This window comes from Erpetoichthys calabaricus, chromosome 17 (assembly GCF_900747795.2).
Source record: "Erpetoichthys calabaricus chromosome 17, fErpCal1.3, whole genome shotgun sequence".
Classification (NCBI taxonomy): Eukaryota; Metazoa; Chordata; class Cladistia; order Polypteriformes; family Polypteridae; genus Erpetoichthys; species Erpetoichthys calabaricus.
The window spans coordinates 7,602,707-7,625,335 of NC_041410.2; the positions used below are offsets into that span (position 1 = coordinate 7,602,707).

The 22,629-nt window shown below is 42.9% G+C and overlaps 1 protein-coding gene across 1 annotated transcript in view; it reads right to left on the reverse strand.

Annotated features, from left to right (window-relative positions):
• The window catches only part of LOC114667582 (volume-regulated anion channel subunit LRRC8C-like), a 61,891-nt gene extending 48,100 nt beyond the window's left edge, over nt 1-13,791 (reverse strand). Inside the window, exon 1 of the mRNA XM_028822942.2 lies at nt 13,604-13,791. The gene's annotated coding sequence lies outside the window, so the exon portion shown is untranslated. The remainder of the gene's footprint in view (nt 1-13,603) is intronic.
• Between the last annotated feature and the right edge of the window lie 8,838 nt (nt 13,792-22,629).

Consider the following 22,629-nt stretch of genomic DNA (forward strand, 5'->3'; position numbering starts at 1 on the left):
GTGCATGTAATGGCCTCAATTATCCAAGTCTTCACTTGTGGTTGGAAATAAAATGATATAGAGCCTCACAGGGGAATGGTTTTTATCTCTGGATTCTTATATGAGTTGTTATTTATACCAAAAGGATAAAGAAGAATGGCTTATTTAATGCATTTTGCTTATGTTGCTCTAATATTACAACTTATAATGGAGAGTGTGCTTTCAAAAAATTACACTGAAATATCCAGTATCAATCTATACTTTTCAAAAATAGCAACTCTTTCTCAGAATTTATTCCTACAGTAACGCTAGCATCAACATTTTTCTAAAGATGAACATGGGGTGTCAGCATCTGGGCCTACTATTGTATTTACGATTCAACACCAAAATGAACAAAGACAAATTAGACTATACTCTGTGGAGATTTAATGCAGAAGTTAAAATAAATTATATATATTGTAAGGGACAGCCGGGTTCCATGCCCGGCAGGGACGCCTCTGCTGCATCTGTTCCGGGGGAGCCACCACGGGCAGCTCAATACCTCCCCCGGGACCCTTGGTGGCAGCCTCCCTGGCGGATGATGATTCCCCAGCCTGGCGCGTGGCTCCATGGGACATGGAGTCCTCCACAGCCTGGTTGGGGGCTTGGATGGCCGCCAGGGGGAGCTGCATGGAGTCAGCAGCCTGGCTGGTCATATCTTCAGCCCTACCCGGAAGGGCAATTAGGACCAGGTGGCCAAGCACCTGGAACACTTCTGAGTGAGGTATAAAAAGGGCCAGCCACCATCACTCGAGAGCCAGAGTCGGGAGGAGGAGGACTAAGCCTGAGGAGGAGTGGTGAAGCCAGAAGAAGGGTTGTTGTGTTTGCAGTGAGTGTTTGGGACTGTGTTGGGCCTGTGGGACACGGGGAAGGCGTGCCCCATGGCTGAAGAAGAAATAAAAGACTGTTTATTAAGTACGTGCCTCTGTGTCAGTCTGTGCCGGGTCGGGCGCTATATAGCGCTCATATTACTATTATATATATATATATATATATATATATATATGTACATATATATATATGCGCAATGGATGTTCAAAAACTTTCTGCACTTTTATATTTTCATTGGAAACGGTGAAGGTGGGAGTAGTAGTAATTTGGCATTAAAAAGTTTGTATGGTGCTGGGACAATTGTATCGTAAACAAGGGTGACTATGTAGGAAAGTGATGTCATTTGTTTTTGAAATACTTAATAAACAAACAGAGTTAAAAAAAAAAAGTGAAAACTTTTTGAACGTCCCATATATAATATATAGTGGAATACCAGGGGTGTACAGCTCCTCTAACCCAATACAGACGGGCACAGAGACACAAGTCCAAAAGCAACACACAGTTTATTTCCTCGTGGGGCAGCTCTACCCCTCACTCCCCACTACAGAGCACAGGACATAATCACCCGCAGTAATAACGCTCAGCCCCGTCTCTCTCTCGCTCTCTTCTTCTACTTTCTTTCTCTCTTTTTCTCTGCTGCCTCCACTCCTCTCCCAGCCAGCTTTGTCCTCCACCTCCTCGAACGGAGTGAGGTGGCCTCTTTTATAGGGCACCCAGAAGTACTCCAGGTGCTCCCAGATCCTCTTCCGGCAGCACTTCCGGGTGTGGCAAAAGTGCTGGAGTTCAGGGCTCCAAAACTGACCAGGCACCCCCTGGCAGCAGGCACTGGCCCCAGCAGGGTTGAGATTCTAAGCTCCAAACTTGTGGCCCTGTTGTGAGCCATGGGGGTTGCCCTCTCATGTACTGGGGGAGGTCCCCTGGTCCTTCCATCACAGGGGCGTCTCCCTGGCCACCCACCATTTATGTAATTATATATATATATATATATATATATATATATATATATATATATATATATATATATATATATATGTATTATATAATGGGCCCTCTTCAGTTGCGAGAAGCAGATCATGGAATGTTGCATAGTTGACTGTCAAATAAATGAACTACATGAAATGGCGCAGCATAAAGGACTTTGTCTCTGGCGCCGATGTCTGAGGTTTGATCCCCGCAAGGGGAGCAGTAGAGTGTGTACGCCTGATGAGCCCAAATAAGGGCAAAACACATGTCGCGTACTCTTTGCATTATTTGACAGCCAACTATGCAACATTCCATTGATCTGCTTCTTGCAACTGAAGAGGGCCTCGTGGCGGATGTTTGCCGAATGGCAGACCAACCACATGCTTTACCTGGTAGGTAACCACCCATACAATCAGGTCGGGACTCAGACTACGAATGCAATGAATATATGTGTATAGAGAATATTATATTATATTTATATATCAGTGGCAGACCGTGCATTTCACACCTTGGCCTTCAGTAGTGCTCTGTCTGAATCAACCCGCCCCAACCATCGGAAAAGCTATGAAAGGAAGCGGATAGATTATTTGGAATTATTTAATAATTATATTTTGTCCATGAATACTTAACATCAGTTTGTGATTCAGATATTTTTTTAGGCCAGCAGAGAAGGCCTTGCAGGCCCTGACGGTCCGCCACTGATATATATATATATATATATATATATATATATATATATATATATATTGTGGGACATGGCCGGCCTTTTATCCCGGCCAATACCCCCAGGCCACCAGGTGGAGCCCTGCGTGCAACATAGAGGTGCCCCGAGTTCCAGCAGGGCATCATGAACGGTGGAGTTTTTCATCACAGCCCTGCTGGATACCATGGGAACCTCCAGGGGACGCTGCAGGAAGGCCCAGAAACTTTTGTTTCACCTATAACCCGGAAGTGCGTCTTAGTCACAGCGACAGAGCAAATGACACACTTCCGGGGTGAAGAAAAGAAGCTTTTATCTGACCCGGAAGTGTTCACAGTCACGTGGACAGAGAGGGCAAAAACACTTCCGGGTCAAGGACTATAAAAGGACTGTGGGAAATCCCAGACACCGAGCTGAGCTGGGAGGAAGGGTGGCAACGCGTCTGGGAGTGGAGGATTGTGATTATTATAGTGATTGATTATTGATTTATGAGTATTGTGGAGTGGAGGGGGCTTTCTGCACTGTTTATTTTTCTAATAAATTATATTTGGACTTTTACCTGGTGTCTGGAGTCAAGTCTGAGGGTTCAAGAGGATGACAGCGCCCTCCATCTGTCACAATATATATATCCTTTACTGCATCAATCTATAATAAATAAGATACATTGGTATCTTATTATATCGAATGTTTTATTATTATTCCTTTTTAAAACTAGCGGACACTGGCAGGTCACATGACTTGCTCAGTTACACAGCATGCCAGCAATGAGACTTGAACCTGACTGGCTGCCAGTCTCCGTCTTCTGTCGTCAGCCTACTTTGCCTACTGAGCAGTATATAAAGACACACACACACCACAAATAATTCTTTCTTTGTTACAAACCAAACAAAAACAGATTGGCTATTTTTCTTGTTTTCCGAAACACCCTTTAAAGTTATTTTAAGTTTTATGCCATTTTTGTTCATATATGTTCATGTAAAACACTCAGTGGCCACTTCATTCAGTCCACCTGCTCAATTAACAAAAATATCCCACTACTCCAAATAGTCAATCAAGAAGTTCAGTTGTTGTCAAACCAAACATTTGAATGGTGAAGACACATGATCAAAGCAACATTGACAGTGTTATGATTGTTGGCAGCAAATGTGGCTGAAAGGGCATTTTCAAGCACTACAGTCTCTAGAGTTTCCAGAACAATGGCTGATAAATAAAGAGTAACCAACGAGCAACAGTTTTGTGACTGAAAATAACTTCTTAATGGCAGAGGTTAGAGGGGAATGTCCAGACTCTTTCAAGCTTTCAGAAATAGTCAAATAAGACCCCTTTGCAACAGGGCACCTGTGAACACAAACCACCCGAGACATTCAAGCAGTTGAGATGCACCTCCAGAAGACCATGCCAAGTTCTGCTCTTGTCAGCAAGGCTATAGTGAGCATGTGATCTCCAGAACTGGACACCTGATCTCACAAATCTCAATTTCTTCTCCAATAAGTAGAAGGGAGACTCACAGTTTGATGTAAACAACATGAATCCAAAGATCACCTTGTATCACCACTACTGGCTTGTGTCGTCAGTGTAATGGTGTAAGGACATACAACAAGCTTGCTAGTGCCCACTAAGCATAACTTTATTGCCACAACATACCTTGGCATTGCTGCTGACAGTCCCATTATCGCCAGTCTCTCCTTTTTAAATTATCAGAAAGCATGCATCATGTCAAGCTGGTTCCACACACATGACAGTGACTTTATTTTACTCTACTGTCCTGCCCAGTCCTCAATCTTAATCCAATACTGTCTTTGGGATGAGGCAGAACAAAAACATCTGCAATATCCTACTGAAGCAGCATGAACCAAAGTCCCTAAAAAGAGCTTCAAGCACCTTACGAAGTCCACGTCTGGAAAGATTCAGGTTGCTCTGGAGGACAAAGGGGGTCCTACCTTCTACTTTGCAGATGTACCCAAAAACATTGGTATTGCGTGTACTGTATAGCAGATCTTTTATGTAAATCCGCTTGGAAAAGACAGCCAAACTGTTTGTATGTTTAGGGCAGGTTCACCGATACACTTGGTGCCACATGAGGAGCTGGTATACGGGGCTGAACCAGTTTACGCGTGACTTACAGTACAAGACACCTTTCCATTATGAATATCACTCCAGGGTCTTTACACAATATACTGTAGTTCAAGTGTTTCCAAGTAGTATCTTTACAATAGAAGTTCTGGCAGGTTAAATAACCCATCTGCGGTAACAAAAAGATTTAGCAGAAGAGATCGAGTCAGCATTTTGTATCACACCTTTCCACAGTGAATGCCAAACCTGGGTGTTTTATTGTTAAAAGTATTTTGGTTTCCAAATTTCTACTCTGTGAACTCCATTAGCTTACAGGAATCAAGCAGAGAGAGTCAGTGGAGAGCACCGAAATGACAAATATGTGATTTACAGTCCACAGCCAAATCCGCAAGGCCGCACTTCTGACAAACGAACTAACTAAGATATTCAGATAAGAACCTCCATCTAATTTTTACTCATTTGGCACTTTGCCCCAATCCCCTTTTCACTCTGAGACTGCTAGCCAAAACAAATATCATTTATGAAGGTTTTTATCATGATACACTAACACCGGTGTGCAGAATTTGGCACACACATCTTATTTACGATTCTGGAATTACGTAACACTTTCAAGCCCATTTAATATAATTTTAGGCAAAGAGTTGAGCGCAAGGCATGAACCAACCCTGGATGGGATGCCAGTCTGTCATAGGGTACACTGACACCCACACTCACAAAGAGACAATTTAGAGGAAACAATCATTATAAGGGCGGCACGGTGGCACAATGGTAGTGCTGCTGCCTCGCGGTAAGGTTCACTTCCTGGGTCCTCCCTGCGTGGAGTTTGCATGTTCTCCCCGGGCACTCCGGTTTCCTCCCACAGTCCAAAGACATGCCAGTTAGATGGATTGGCGATTCTAAATTGTCCCTAGTGTGTGTCCTGTGGTGGGTTGGCACCCTGCCCGGGATTGGTTCCTGCTTTGTGCCCTGTGTTGGCTAGGATTGGCTCCAGCAGACCCCCGTGACAACTGTGTTCGGATTCAGCGGGTTGGAAAATGGATGGATGGACAATCATTATAAATCATCATATCTCTAGGAGATGTGATATAAAAGCTCAGGCAGACACAGGGAGGACAAACATAGAAGGTGTTTGGAACTAAGGATGATAAAGCCATAAGGGAACAACAGTAAGTTCTGCACCGCCATGTCTTCCAATTCTGGGATTACACCAAACAAAAGTTCAAGGAGCTGCATTTGAAAAACAAAGTTTAGAACCTCTTAATTGTGAGTGAGTGGGAGCCATATGAAGAGCCAGTGCTCACTTAGTATTCTCCAGCCATTGAAAATACAAAACTAGTAAGAGCATGGAGAAGACCTTTACATAAAAGAGATTGAGAGCTCTACAGACAAGACAGCATCGCTCTGTCAAAGTGCTGAGAGCAGCAGGCACTAAGAAATATCACCGTTGGGGGCCGTGAACTCAACGCTGACTCAGGCGGCTGTGCCTCTTAGGGTCTCTTTCAGCAACACAGAGATCACACTCTCATGTAATAAATGTGTAACGATGATCATGTAATCGGCTAAATGCACTACATTACAACGTAAAGCACTTGCCAAAACTCTAATGACTTGACTCGTGGATTTGAACAAAATCATTCCTAAGATAAATAAATATACAGGCAGGACGGCACCATCTGTGACAGCCAGGGGATGCTCAAGCTAAAGGTCTCTTACTTTAAAATAGCCCTGCATGGTAAAGATAAAGACCTCCACTAAATGTAAAATATGTCATTAGATATCCTAAATTCTGCATTCTTGCAAAGAAAGGCTCAAAGAATCGGATTAAAACAGCCATGAGCCACTGACAAATTCAGCCAGCGACATGGCACTTCATCTTCAGTATCAAACAAAACAGCAGAAGACCTCGGAAAACTGTCAGCTTGAAGTTACCTGAAGGGGTCAGATCAGTTTAGGTCAAGAGATGCTGAAGCCCAGTGTTTCCGAAATATTTAGTTATATTCATGCAATATATCCATCCATCCATTTTCCAACCTGCTGAATCCGAACACAGGGTCACGGGGGTCTGCTGGAGCCAATCCCAGCCAACACAGGGCACAAGGTAGGAACCAATCCCGGGCAGGGTGCCAACCCACCGCAGGACACACACAAACACACCCACACACCAAGCACACACTAGGGCCAATTTAGAATCGCCAATCCACCTAACCTGCATGTCTTTGGACTGTGGGAGGAAACCCACGCAGACACGGGGAGAACATGTAAAGTCCACACAGGGAGGACCCAGTAAGCTAAACCAGGTCCCCCAACTGCGAGGCAGCAGCGCTATCCACTGCGCCACCGTGCCGCCCCATGCAATATATAGCACCCTCATTAGTAGAATAGCCCCAAGTACTTAAAATACTGTCATACTGGTTATAAAACTTAGAAATTTAAGAAAACACTTGTATAGACAGATTTGAAAGGCTCTATATAAAAAAGAGAGAGCGGTTGGGGGCACTGATGACAGAGCGCTGCTGCACCCACCACACAACAAACCACCTGGACTGGGACCCGAGTGCAGCGGGTGACACCTCAGCATCATACTGGAATAGTGTGAGGTTTTTTACAGTGGCTGGAGTGCCAAACCTGCATGTAATATTATATATATATATATATATATATATATATATATACACACACACACACATACACCTGAGGCCAGGCCACAGGTCTGCCATGCCCTCGACACTCTGCAGTTCGCATACCAGGAGAACGTGGGAGCGGACGATGCCATCATCTACATCAGGGGTCCCCAACCCCCGGTCCACGACCCACTACTGGGCCGCAGCCATCTGACAGCTGGGCCGCGAGAGAACTGCCGGCAACGGCGATTCACTCAGACTTTTCAGAACGCTTGGTGGGCGGGGCTTTGCAGCGGAGCAGAGAGAGGAGAGACACCGAGGTGAGAGAGTATTACAACAAAGTATTGTTATGGTCCCGACAGTTTCCCCATATGACGCGAGTCTATAGAAATCTCGTTACTACGAAGTACATTCAGCAGATACTTTCATTACAACGAAGTGACTTTGAAATGCTTGAATGAATCATCCACAGAGCAGTTAGATCTGTGGTCACAGCTCAGTTGTGACGTTTGCACAAAGATCCCCAAACAGAAACATTGTAAAAAAAAATCTCTTTCTTCGAACTTTCCTCGTAGTTTTTTTTTTTTTGCTGTTTTTGTTTTCTGTGGTTTTCAGTGATACCTTTTGCTTATTGCTCGTCAACATTTGAAAAACATCCATTGGAATTTAACTCATTGTCACCCTCCTATAGAAACGGCAGACGCGAGAAAAAGACAGCAGTGTTAATGTTTGTGATGTGCAATCTGTTGGAATGGCAAATGTAAAGCATATGTCGTTGTTATATGCAAAAAAAGAAGAAAAATCTCAGGTTGCAAACGTATGCGAACTGCTTAATAACTTAATAATAATAGAAATGTAACGTAAATTGTGTACAAAACTATAAACCCCCAAACCCCACCGGTCCGTGGAAAAATTTGCATCCAATAAAGTGATCCTTGCTGTCAAAAAGGTTGGGGACCACTGATATACATGATACACTGATCCCTCTGCCACTTGGACAGAGGCAGTGGTGCTGTAAGAATTATGTTTCTAGACTTCTCTAGTGCCTTCAACACAATCCAAACTCTGGTCTTTAGGGACAAGCTGACAGAGATGGGAGTAAATTCATACCTGGTGTCATGGATCGTGGACTATCTTACAGACAGACCTCAGTATGTGCGTCTTCGGAACTGCAGGTCTGACATTGTGGTCAGCAACACAGGAGCGCCACAGGGGACTGTGCTTTTCCGGTCCTGTTCAGCCTATATACATCGGACTTCCAATACAACTCAGAGTCCTGCCATGTGCAAAAGTTCGCTGATGACACTGCTATCGTGGGCTGCATCAGGAGTGGGCAGGAGGAGTATAGGGACCTAATCAAGGACTTTGTTAAATGGTGCGACTCAAACCACCTACACCTGAACACCAGCAAAACCAAGGAGCTGGTGGTGGATTTTAGGAGGACCAGGCCCCTCATGGACCCCGTGATCATCAGAGGTGACTGTGTGCAGAGGGTGCAGACCTATAAATATCTGGGAGTGCAGCTGGATGATAAACTGGACTGGACTGCCAATACTGATGCTCTGTATAAGAAAGGACAGAGTCGACTATACTTCCTTAGAAGGCTGGCATCCTTCAACATCTGCAATAAGATTATGCAGATGTTCTATCAGATGGTTGTGGCGAGCACCCTCTTCAACGTGGTGGTGTGCTGCGGAGTCAGTATAAAGAAGAGGGACGCCTCACGCCTGGACAAACTGGAGAGGAAGGCAGGCTCTATTGTAGGCACGGAGCTGGACAGTTTGACATCCGTGGCAGAGTGACGGGCGCTGAGCAGACTCCTGGAGACTCATGGAGAATCCACTGCATCCACTGAACAGGATCATCTCCAGACAGAGGAGCAGCTTCAGCGACAGACTGCTGTCACCGTCCTGCTCCACTGACAGACTGAGGAGATCGTTCCTCCATCACACTATGTGACTCTTCAATTCCACCTGGGGGGGGGGGGGGGGGGTAAACGTTAACATTATACAGTTATTGTCTGTTATACCTGCATTGTTATCACTCTTTAATATTGTTTATTATCAGTATGCTGCTGCTGGAGTATGTGAATTTCCCCTTGGGATAAATAAAGTATCTATCTATCTATCTATCTATCTATCTAAACTATCTGGGCAATGAAAATATAAACTTGGTTCAAATATTTACACATTACTTGATGACTGACTCATCCTTTAACTTCACTGATGGCAGCCATTTTCACCCATTTTGGCTTTCCATCTGTTTCATCTCCTCTTATTTTACCAGTCTTCCCTATTTCTGTAATACCCATATATCATTCTGTTTGCTTATTTTGGCAAAGAAGCCCTTCTCTAACTGCTATATAGAGGACAGAAAAATTAAAAACACTTTGATTTGAATTGAATAAACTTCTGGGGGCTCACAATCTTTGGGAAATGTTAAAGTCAATGGCTGCTGGCTCTGAAGCACATGGTCCATCTTTTCTAGTCTGGGCTGTTCAAAAACAGAACGCTGTCAAAATGAACTTCGTGAAGCAGACAAAAGTCTTACACACCTCGAGAGCTTATGTAAGGTGAACACTTATGGACGCACACTCTTAAAACTGCTGGTTCTTTAGCAGCACTTTACGGGGTTGTGTGTTTCCTTGTAGGGCCTTTGTTTGACAGAGACACCATTTCCTTATGGGAGGAGATCTTTACTTAATATTGTTAATACAACCTGAAGCTTCTGGACTGGTATACAGTAATTTGATCCATGCAGATATGTTTGGGCCAAACCCAAATTTAAGCAAAGTGATGAACAGGTTCAACCACGTCAGATGCTTTTTCTGCATCCAAAGATAATAAGATCTCCAGAGTGTTAGGCTTTATAGGTGAATATATTGCATTAAATAGGCGTCGATGATTGGAAGCCAAATATCTACCTTTAATAAATCCGGTTTGGTCTTGTGATATTAGTGAAGGGAGCACTTTCTCAATCTTTCTAGCTAGGACTTTGGTGAGTATCTTAACATCATTATTCAGAAGTGAGATTGGTCTGTATGATGCTCATTGCAATAAGCTCTTATGTGTCTTAGGAAAAAACAGTAATTAATGCTTAATGCAAAGTTTGAGGTAGAATTTTATTGTTTTTGACTTCTATAAATGTTGCTAATAAAAAGGGAGCTAACTTAATTTAATTTTTTTTTATAAAATTCAGCAGGGTAGCCATCAGGACCTGCTGCTTTTCCACTCTGAAGTGAGTTTATAGCGTGTAGTAATTCTGATAGTGTCAGATGTTTATTTAATTCCTCTGCACTTAGAGTATCTAGCTGTGGTATCGGTAATGTATCAAAAAACACATTTGATTGTGTCTTGTATTCTTTAAACTAAGTAGAATATAAGGACTTATAGTAGTCTCTAAACATGTGAGACATGTCTCCATCTGTGTTGGTGATTACTGATATTGTCTTTGATGACATTTTATGGTTCTGTACTGGGTTGTAAGGATTTGTGTACGGTTTGACCAAGTACCATTTAATTCTGGGAGGGGTTCATTCCACGTGTAGCAGGTTCTTTATCAACATGTAGAAAAATAAAATGAAAATCTTTAATGTATGGTAGGCTACCTAACAGGACACTAATAGATTAAAAAACTGGACTTAGACTGTGTTATTGTATGAAGGGAGAGTCCTTTTAAAATCATGAGCCATTGGTATTTCACAAATCTGTCGCCATCACGGTTATTTACTGCATGGAGCCTGCTGCAAATCTATGAAAATAAAGGTTCCTTCTGGAAGCTTCATGTGGATGGGTCTTTTGGAAACCAAAAATGGTTCCCTTATGGCATTGCTCTGATGAACCACTCTGATACCTTCACTTTTAAGAGTGTACTACAGGTTTCCTCCATCATTCAGAAGATGTCCACATTGGTATATTTGGTGTCTCTAACTTGTCCTCCTGTTGGTGTGTGTACCCAGCGATGAACTGGTACTCTACTCAGATTGAGACTCTTCTTTGTGCCACATGGTCTCAAACAGGCCCCATGACCCAAACAGCTGCCTGAGCAGCACTCTTTGAAATGAAGGTGCCAGAGTGGTTCTTCAGAGGGAGCCATTTTTGGTTTCCAAAAGACCCTTCCACATGACGTTTCCAGAACGAACCTTTAGATCTGAAGCAGGCTCCATACAGTAAATAGCCATGAATAGATAGTAACAAATTTGTAAAATACCAGTGAGTTCCTGATTTTATTGCTGCATGCAATAACACAGGCTAAGTTCATGTTTTCTTAATCTCTTACTGCGTTCTTACCCTGCTAGGTAACCTACCATACATTAAGAGATTTATTTTTTTCTTCCTACATATTGAGAAGTTTTTTTTCTTTCCAAGCACAAAGAACCAACTTCATATGCAAAGAACCATTCCTAGAATGAAATGTAGTTACAGACGGAGTGGTGGCTCTGAGGTTAGGGATCTGCACTGGCAATCGGAAGGTTGCCGGTTCGAATCCCGTAAATGCCAATAGGGACTCTGCTCTGTTGGGCCCTTAACCTGCAATTGCTGAGCGCTTTGAGTAGGGAGAAAAGCGCTATATAAATGCAAAGAATTATTATTACTAGGGTATTGTACCGTGTTAGCCATTATGAATGTAGTGAGAAGTTAAGCAAAATGACCCCTGTTATTGGCTAACTAAAAAGATTACAATATGCAAGCTTTCAAGGCAACTGTCTGAAGAAGGGGCCTGAGTTGCCTCGAAAGCTTGCATATTGTAATCTTTTTAGTTAGCCAATAACAGGGGTCATTTTGCTTGACGTTTCAATAGAATGAAATGGTGCTTTGTCAAGGAATAGTTCTATAAGGAAGCCCCACTGAAGAACCTTGAAATGCCATTAAAGAACCAGAATTTATAAGCATGAAGTTGGACGGATGTGCTCGATTATCAGAAGTTACCTCCAATGTTAGATAGATAGATAGATAGATACTTTATTAATCCCAATGGGAAATTCACATTCTTCAGCAGCAGCATACTGATACAATAAATAATATTATATTAAAGAATGATAATAATACAGGTGAAAAAAACAGACAATAACTATGTATAATGTTAAATATTAACGTTTACCCCCCCTGGTGGAATTAAAGAGTCGCATAGTTTGGGGGAGGAACGATCTCCTCAATCTGTCTGTGGAGCAGGACAGTGACAGCAGTCTGTCGCTGAAGCTGCTCTTCTGTCTGGAGATGATACTATTAAGTGGATGCAGTGGATTCTCCATAATTGATAGGAGCCTTCTGAGCGCCCTTCGCTCTGCAACAGATGTTAAACTGTCCAGCTCCATGCCAACAATAGAGCCTGCCTTCCTCACCAGTTTGTCCAGTTGCTATACTTTAACACTGTTCTTAATTATATTAGTCCTCGTTTGTTCTCTGAACTAGGGTGTGTATAATGGTGGCCCACCCAATCCAAAAGCATGGATGCAAAAAAAAAAAAAACATCACGAACAATAAAGGGTCAAGATTATTTGGCATTTAATTGCCCTCCCTACATAACCAAATGCCCACCCAGGATGACATCCCAGTTCAGGTCACTGTCCTGAACCCAGTAAAACTCATCTCAGTAATTAATGCCTTCACTTACTAGTATCACAGCACTGATATTGCAAGTGTGACAAGTCTCCGTGTGATAATCTGTGCACGACTCCACATCGGTTTGAGGATGGCAGAGAAGTGATTCAGGTGGAAAGTTCAAAGGACGAAAGCCCACTCGGTTTTATTCAAGGCAGCACACTTGTCAGCTCCTGATAATGACAAGTACGCCGGTCAAGTGCATAAAGTAAAGTACAGCGAGTATAAGACAATCGGCGGCACTGACACGTCTGATTGAGGTGGGTCGTAATGAGCGACTGCTTTTCTGTGCCTTCATCCCCCCACCCCCGTGTGTTTCAGAATCCCTTCGAGCTCCTCGTGTTGTTGGTGTTGTCTGACAGCCACTCATTAACAAAAGGTACCTCAGGGTGCGGTAAAATCCGCAAGGAACGGGAGGAGACTGAAAAGCGCCAGCGATGGATGTCTGCTGCAGTTGCTTTACGGAGATCTCGAACGTATAGATGAGACCGCGTGGCGATTTTTCGAGGTGCGGGTTTTGAAAACATCCGAGCGAAGTGTTGGCAGTTGTTTGCGGATTCCGGTGGCAGCACGCGACTAGCGGTCTGATCGGCTGGCACTCCGGGCAGGCTGGGGAGAGCAGACACAAGGCGCCTCACACGCGAGCCTAAGCGCTACAAGTTACTGGAGAATAATCTCCTCGGCAAGCGGTCAACATCTGGCGTGGGGCTTTGTTCGGGGTGAGCCCAGGTCACCCCCACCCTAAAGGAAATTCTCAACACCCCACTATAAGATTTGAAAAGATGCGGAAAACTTACCTGGTTAAACGAAGGCGGCGGCGCCTGCACGAATCAAATCAGCAAACGCGTTCTAACAAGTTGTTTCCACGGTGCGGATTATTTCATCAACTCCATTGGGGAGGTGCAGCCCGGCCGGTCCCTCGTGGCGCTACGGTTGTGTGTATCAGAAGTGAACCTGCTTGCTTTCGAAGTGAGCCTGCCCCCTGTTTCCTCTCCTCTCCTCTTCTCTCCCCGCCCCTGCCCAGTCATTAAATCGCCGAGAATAAAACGAGAAAGGCAAGCAGCTCGTGTTGCGTCCGCATTCTCTTAAAGGGACAGGACACTACGCAAGAGAACAGCAGGCTCGATTCACATTTGCCTCCCGCTTTTAAAAGGCTCGTACACCACTGCTTATAACGAACTTTTCACAACTTGTGTTGTAACCTGAAGATCTGTGAATTCAATCTGAAATGCAGGCTTCAGATCAAAACAAAGTTACCGGGTGTCACTCAAAAACTGCACTTAAAATATAGGGAGAGTATCCCTTTTCCTGAGGCTAACCTTTCGGAACTGACCTTCAAGGGGCCGTGACTTGATGGTAATAGATCGTGGTCCATTTTCCCACAAACCCCGACACGTTCATCATTCACAACTTCCCTCTCTGTTCCCAAATACCGGGAATGGCAACCACCATAGGTCGCCGTTGGAATTTTCAAAGACACTACGCAGAAAACGGTCCGTTTCTCCGTTGGAAGTTTGGAGTTTGCGCACTTTAAAATAACGGTTCTTTAACGGGTCATGGGTTGTGTGGCTCCTCGTAGCTCCATTGCTTGACAAAGGCAAAGAACCATTTCGTTATGAGAAGGGATCTCTGCATGAAATCTGTAAGATGGGCTTTGAGGTTATTAATATGTGGGAAAAATAGAAATTTTTAATAAATACTCGGCAACATGGCAGGATAAAGATCAAGAAAACCTGAACTGAGCTTGACAAACAAACAGGACACATTTTATAGCAGCAAGATGCCACTTAAAATCATGAACCAACTAGAACTTCACACATATTTAATCATCTGTTCCTAGCAGGACACCAACAGATTAAGAAAACCTGGACTTAGTCTGTTATTGTATGCGGAGAGAGTCTTTTTAAAATCATGAGCCATTGGTATTTCACAGATATGTCACCAGGTCGTGCTTATTTCCTGCACGGAGCCTGCTATGGATCTAAATAAATGAAAGTTCTTTCTGGAACCTTCATGTGGATGATTCTTTTACCAATAATGGTGTCCCCATAGGGCGGCACGGTGGCGCAGTGGGTAGCGCTGCTGCCTCGCAGTTGGGAGACCTGGGGACCCGGGTTCACTTCCCCGTGTCCTCCCTGCGTGGAGTTTGCATGTTCTCCCCGTGTCATGCATGTTAGGTGGATTGGCGATTCTAAACTGGCCCTAGTGTGTGCTTGGTGTTTGCGTGTGTCCTGCGGTGGGTTGGCACCCTGCCCAGGATTGGTTCCTGCCTTGTGCCCTGTGTTGGCTGGGATTGGCTCCCGTGACCCTGTGTTCGGACTCAGCGGGTTGGAAAATGGATGGATGGATGGTTTCCCCACATGACATCACTGTGAAGAACCACTCTGGCACCTTTATTTTTAAGCGTCTGCTCATACAGTCTTAGAAGTGCTGCTTCTTTAATGGCACTTTATGGTTCTTTACTTGGTTGTGTGCTTCCCCATAGGACTGCTGCTTGACAAAGCACCATTTTATTTTGGGAAGGGTTCTTTGCATGTGAAGTTGGTTGTTTGTGCTTTGCAAAACTTTCTAATATGTAAATAAAATGGAAATTTTTAATGTACTGTATGGTAGGCTGCTAACCGGACACTGACAGATTAAGTAAAACTTAGTGTATGGCACCAGAGTCCTTTGAAAATCATGATTCATTGGTATTTCACAAATTCATGGTTATGTATGTCGTCTGTTATGGATCTAAATAAATAAAGGTTCTATCTGGAACCTTCATGTGGGTCTTTTGGGAACCTTAGAGCATCGTCCTGAAGAACCACTCTGACACCTTACTGTTAAGAGTGTGGTGTACTAACGGAGTTACTTCATAATTCCTACAAAGTAACTGCGAGGCCGATTTAACTGCCAATAGTGTCCCATGGGTATCCCTTCCAGACCTGGATCCTTCTGCATGCGGCCATTGACCACAATAAACACGATGTTTTATGTTCATCGTTTATGCGAGATGCACAACAGAAACGCACTCATTGTAACGTTTACGTCCGGGTTAAAATGTTTCTGTAACTTCAAATGTCTCCTCTGTCGTTTACGTGAGGAGTATGATGTAACCCTATACTTTATGTACTGTATGTTTAGGACCAAGGTCCACAATCACGTGGGTTTGTCTCACTAACGGGGTGGCTGCAATACGCTCGGACTCTTACAGACTCATTGCTCACATGCATCATTACCATCGGTCCATTTCATGAACCCACTACAGGGTCAGGGGGGAGCCAGAGAGGCACAAAACAGAATGAACCTCGGATGAGATGCCATTCCACTTCACTGCAGGGTTACAAGAAGGCGGACTCGGCCAGTTTGGTGTCTCCTGTCAAAATGCACGTGATCCAACTAACGGGAAGGCAGTGCACGAGGAGAACATGTGACCCGATAGAAACTGTCGTTCATACTTGTACCAGTGGCCAGTGACTGAACCCCGGTGCCATTTCTCCACACTATCATCACTCCTGAACTGCTTATTCCCCTTACAGGTCCAGTATGCAGAACCCCGGACAGGCTTCATTCGCGGTCTGACTTCACACACTACCACAGTCAGGTAAACATTTAATTGCGAAGTTGGAGGAAACCCACTTAAAGGTGAATAACCGCGTACAATTTTGCAAACTGTTTTACCTCTTGAAGCATCTGGAGACCTGGGTCACCTTCGGGTACACTGTCTTGTCAGACTATCCTCATGTGCCTTCATCAGACTGCGGTTAGACGACCATCGAATAGGCCTCGCCACACCGATTCACGCTTTCACCAAGCGCTTGAATTTTAAAACATTAGTGATTTCATTTCACAGTATTAGATGTTCTGATGGGCACTGCCGGCCAGATAAATTTTCGTCACCCGCAGCAAGCTGAGCAAAATTAAACAATATAAGAATAAGAGAAACAAAGTGGGGTAGGGGATTGGGGGGGTTAGACACGCCGGCCTGCTTTCAAACAAGGTGCTGAACCTCTACGTTTGGGGGGCGTTTAAAAGTTATTTAGCTAAACCGTCTAAGTGAGATTAAACTCGGGGCGAAAGCAAAAATATAACTATTATGATGTCAAGAACACGAAAACAGCAACAATGCAGGAGTACAGAAGAGCGTGTAATTTTAGCCTATTATTAAAATATTGCGCATTCTATCAGTAACCAATCAATATCGTCAATACGCCAGTTTTAATATGGACACCTCAACGAGGAAAACTGAGAAAATGCACGTCCACGTGGGGAGAACATGAACGGGCAGCCAGAATCACAATCGAACTCGGGTCCTCCGTGCTGCTGTAGAGCTCTAAGAATACAAATGATAAAGAAATACAAAAACAAGTTACAATATATAGTTACGATAACAGTTAATTGTATAATAATTAAGATATTTTTTTTTGGAAAAAAACTAAGTGGGTTCAAGTTCTTGGCTATACTGGAGTTTCACAATAATAATAATAATAATAATAATAATAATAATTCTTTGCATTTATTAATGGGAGTTGTTCATTTGTACCGCACTGACTGTGCATTTTTCTGACCCACCCATTCCCAATCAGGGTCGCATGCTGACTTCTCCTAAAAAATGAACTGGGGATGTTCAAGTTATGTATTTAATTCAAGTTATTTTAACTTAATTGTGAATTTTTAAATTTTAAATGTGAAAATTTTAAATTTTTAAATGTAAATTTCCCCTCGGGATTAATAAAGTATCTATCTATCTCTATCTGTCTTAATTACGTTTGCTGCTAAGTTTTGCTTAATCCTTTCTGGTTATATCGACTTAAATTTGAGAGACGTTACACTAACACAAAGGTAATACTCTTCTAGCCCTCAAAACGCGGTATATTCCCAGTTTCCTTTTACTCGATAAATTTAAATTAATTTAACTTAGAATAATCACGTTTTATGTAAATAACAATCCCATATTTGCATAAAGTATGATGTTTTGCATAAAGAACTACCCCACGTTACAAGAGATCTCCACACCTTAGAAAGAAAGTTAAAAACTAAGGCTTTTTACAGGCGCTCTTTAAATAAATAAATACACAAATAGGCAAATAAGTAAATAAATAAATACACATACTATTATACAAAGTTATTGTCTGTTATACCTGCATTGTTATCACTCTTTAATTTAATATTGGTTTTTTTTGTATCAGTATGCTGCTGCTGGAGTATGTGAATTTCCCCTTGGGATTAATAAAGTATCTATCTATCTATCTATCTATCTATCTATCTATCTATCTATCTATCTATCTATCTATCTATCTATCTATCTATCTATCTATCTATCTATCATATAGTGCCTTTCACCTATCTATCTATCTATCTATCTATCTATCTATCTATCTATCTATCTATCTATCTATCTATCTATCTATCAGTTATATAGTGCCTTCTATCTATCTATCTATCTATCTATCTATCTATCTATCTATCTATCTATCTATCTATCTATCTATCTATCTATCTATGATACAGTATAAACACACACTGCAATGACTATAAAGCAATAAACATATGTAATTTACGTTTAATGAAAGGGATTTAGTAACATAAAGTTTACACAACGCCCTTAAAAATAAGGGTGCCAGAGTGGTTCTTCAGAGCGATGGCATAGGGGAGCCGTTTTTGGTTCCCAAAAGACCCACGAAGGCTCCAGAAAGAACCCATTATTTATTTATATCCATACTAGATGACAACATATCTGTGAAATGCTAATGGCTCAGGATTTTTAAAGGACTCGCTCAGCATACAATAACAGACCAAGTTCAGGTTTTCTTAATCTGTTGGTGCCCTGCTAGATACTTCAATTATACATTAAATATTTCGTTTTTTTCCCCCTACACATTATGAAGCATTTCAAAACACAAAGCACAAAGGACTAACTTCATATGCAAAGAACCTGGAATGAAATGGTGCTTAGTCAAGCAATAGTTCTGCGAAGAACCATATAACCCAGTAAAGAACCATAAAACGCCATAAAGAACCAGGATTTTTAAGAGTGAAAGATGTTCATTTAATTTACCAACTTACTTAGTTTATCAACTTACAAAGAATATTTAATTTTAAAACTAAACTACTCAAACTAATGGATCCACTGTCCATGATTAAATTAAATTTACAATAGCAATTCTTTGCATTTATATAGCGCATTTCTCACTACTCAAAGCGCTCAGTTAAGGGCCTTGCTGAAGGGCCCAACACAGCAGAGTCCCTATTGGCATTTATGGGATTCAAACCAACAACCTTCCGATTGCCAGTGCAGATCCCTAACCTCAGAGCCACCACTCCGCCTATTTTAACAACTCATTTTTTTGATGCACTTAAATTAGACGTGAACTGAACTTTTGAAAATCAGGACAGAAAGAAGAACGCCAAGGAAGAAATTCCGAACCCTGAGAAGGCAGCCAACGCTATAGTGCTGTGATTCAAAGGCGTGCAGTCACTGCGCCACCGTACCACTTGCGTTTAAAAAGCAGTTGTGACAAATAACACCAAATTTTCTCTGTGTGATGTCAATGGGGTGCAGACGATTGAAGACTTAAAGGTTAAGGATTAAGTGTTAAGTGAAGGGTCCAGCCTGTCCATGTAAATTCAACCCTTCCCCACACACACAACCCACCCGGCTTGTAAAGAGTTCCGATTGTCTAGAAAAACGCTACATAAATGTGTTTATCTCACCGGCAAACATGGACCCCTATAAGCAATATGAAGAAGTGACTCTAGTAATATGGGGGGAGGAGAGGGCGGTAATGACGGGAAGATTTCGTGGTAAAATCAGTTTAATAATTTAAGGAGGGTCGGGACTTGCAGTTACAATTGATTTTCTCTCAAAAATCGATGGTCCACCTCCGCTTTCATTGAGCGTTAAGACCAGAAGCACGTGTTTATTTTTATTTTTTTGGAGGTGAAATTCAAATACAAAGCTAATGACATCACGCCAATTAATGCGCGCAAAGTTTTCATCATTACACAAATAATATTTCACGCTTTTCTTAGTTTCTTTTCCACTAGCAAAGTGGTGAATGTATGGAGGTCGACAATCATTTGTCGTGAGGTACACGTTTTAACAATGAAAAACGAGTTGGCAGAATGAACAGAAATTCACTCCGTTCCACGAAACTCGAAACGGCAAAATATACGGAGCAGACTAGAGATGGAGAACTCACGCAGACTAATTCAATGACTCCGGGAAGATGCGTTTCTCATTAAGAAACTGGTTGAAATAGAAACCTGCAGCCCTGCTGTGAGAAATTGTAAGTGAAATACCGCAGGCATGCAGGGAAGATCGCTGATAGCGTTGCGCTCTGATTAGTTTTAAATGTGTGTGCGGCCCTATAGTATGTTAATTTCATCGTACTATATTAGCTTACGTCTCCAAACCTACCTTCAGCAGACCCCGCCCCACTCCATTGTGTGAGACAAGAGGAGGGTAACCTGACACCCGCAGGCCTAAAAAAACAACAAATTAAAACAGGAAAGAAGCAAACTGGTGGGTGCAATTGACTGAAACCTTCCCTGCTGATGTTGATTACATTTTCCGGACCCAAAGGAAAAAGAAAAGAAAGCTGAAAATATTAACAATTTGAATCCACCACCCATTTTCAGAAACAACCCAATTCAATGTCTGTAATTTATACATCGTCGGTGCCTTTTCTAAACACAAATGTTATTTCAGTTTCCAACCACCTTTAGATATTAAATTTATTTTTATAGTCATTAAGGGTTCTCTTACAATAGCAGTAATAAAACCTCTACAAAGCAGAAATGACATTATGCGAATAATTCCATATATTTATTTCCTTTCGCATATGCACGCTGGCGCCACGTTCCCCGCACATTATCTCCAGTGTATACATTTACCGGCCTTTCTCCCGAAGTGCGCCCTTATCCGGCCATCTGCTTGTCATGTGCGATAAAACTGAGAGTTCCATTTCTCATCGGGTCAATACGATGGTCATTATGTAGCTGCAGATCTAATTGGAAATGTCTTACTTAATGAGCTATATCGCTACTCCTGCAGTTTTAAAGCAGATTTTCCCACTAACATGACTTTCCTAAACACACTGCCTTTCCAGAATTGTTGAGGTTTGGGCTCGAAAGGTTTGTATGTTTTATGATATTGCATTTTGTAAAGGGACAGGCGAATAATCTTCAGAACTGTTCTTGTTTATAGCACTATCGCAAATTTTACGTAAAATGCAAAGTGGCCGTACCATCACGGTGCCATAATGGTAGGCCACGCAGTGAGAAGAACGGGCTTCGTGTCCCGGGTCCTCCCTCCCTGGAGTTTGCATGTTCTCCCCGTGTGTCCGTGGGTTTTCTCTTACGGTCCAGAGACATGAAGGTGTGTGCATATGTGTGTGTGTTCGCCCTGCGATGGACAGGCACCCTATGGGACTCTTCGTGCCATGCGCCCTGTGCTCGCTAACCAGCTCGTGACCCTGGATTGAGCTGGTTAGAAAATGACCTGAAATGGAAAGTGTACTGTTGGTGTCGAGTAATCATCCATCCATCCATTTTCCAACCCGTTGAATCCGAACACAGGGCCACGGGGGTCTGCTGGAGCCAATCCCAGCCAACACAGGGCACAAGGCAGGAAGCAATCCTGGGCAGGGTGCCAATCCACCGCAGGACACACACACAAACAGCACACACTAGGGCCAATTTAGAATCGCCAATCCACCTAACCTGCATGTCTTTGGACTGTGGGGGGGGAAACCGGAGCACCCGGAGGAAACCCACGCAGACACGGGGAGAACATGCAAACTCCACGCAGGGAGGATCCGGGAAGTGAACCCGGGTCCCCAGGTCTCCCAACTGCGAGGCAGCAGCGCTACCCACTGCGCCACCGTGCCGCCCGAGTAATCATTTATTCCGTAATTATATGCTTATTATATATAGGGTCATATATTCTCAAAACTGTTAAAGGAATAGATGTGTTAAAAATAAAAATAGAAAGCATCAAGTCATAGCTATGAAATGCCATTATACGAGTATAAACGACTTGCGATGCGACATGTTTAAATTTATGACGGAGTAAATGAGTAAGTGTCCTGCCAGATATTAAATCAAAATCCATTCTTCAATTGAGAACAGAAATACTCGAGTAAACTTTGATTGTAGTAAATTCATCCTTCGCCCAAAGGGGCGATCACAATGCAGAAAGTTACTGATCTGCAAGTGAAAGTCGGAGTTTGAGGACCGTTACATCTCGAGTCGGCGATGTTTTGGTAATTGTTCACTGCAGTGAATATGGACTGGTACACTGAATGGCCTCTTCCCATCAACACTTGGTCTGAAGGATGTTAGAACGAGAGAATCGGAGGGTCGGCAGCGTTCAACACTCGAAAATGAACGCTGATTGCTGCTGTTTTGACTGCGATTTAATGCGCGCTAAGTGAAAACACACTAAAGACGTGATAATGGACTGCAGCGGAAACCAGCGCTAAGCTGTCGATCTCTAAAGTGACTTTCTAATTGTTTGACGGTGCCGCTCTCAGCTATGCTGTTAAGTGATGTTTTACCCCCAAATGTGAATATCCGGCGCACGCTTAAAGCCCCCATATCGTGCTTAATATACTCGTCCTCATAAAGTCTTTTTCCATGAATAGGAATGTCCAGAGTGTGCTGTACTCCTCTGCGGTCGTTGCTAACACGAACCACTGAAAAACGAACAGGATAATCGCCCTTGAACTGCGCCCATTTTCTCCAGTGAGTCACTTTCCCTTGTTTTTTAAATCGTGTTTTATCTGTGACGTCACCGTCCTAAATCCTCCGGCTTTGCAGGCCCGTCCTTAAGGCGCGC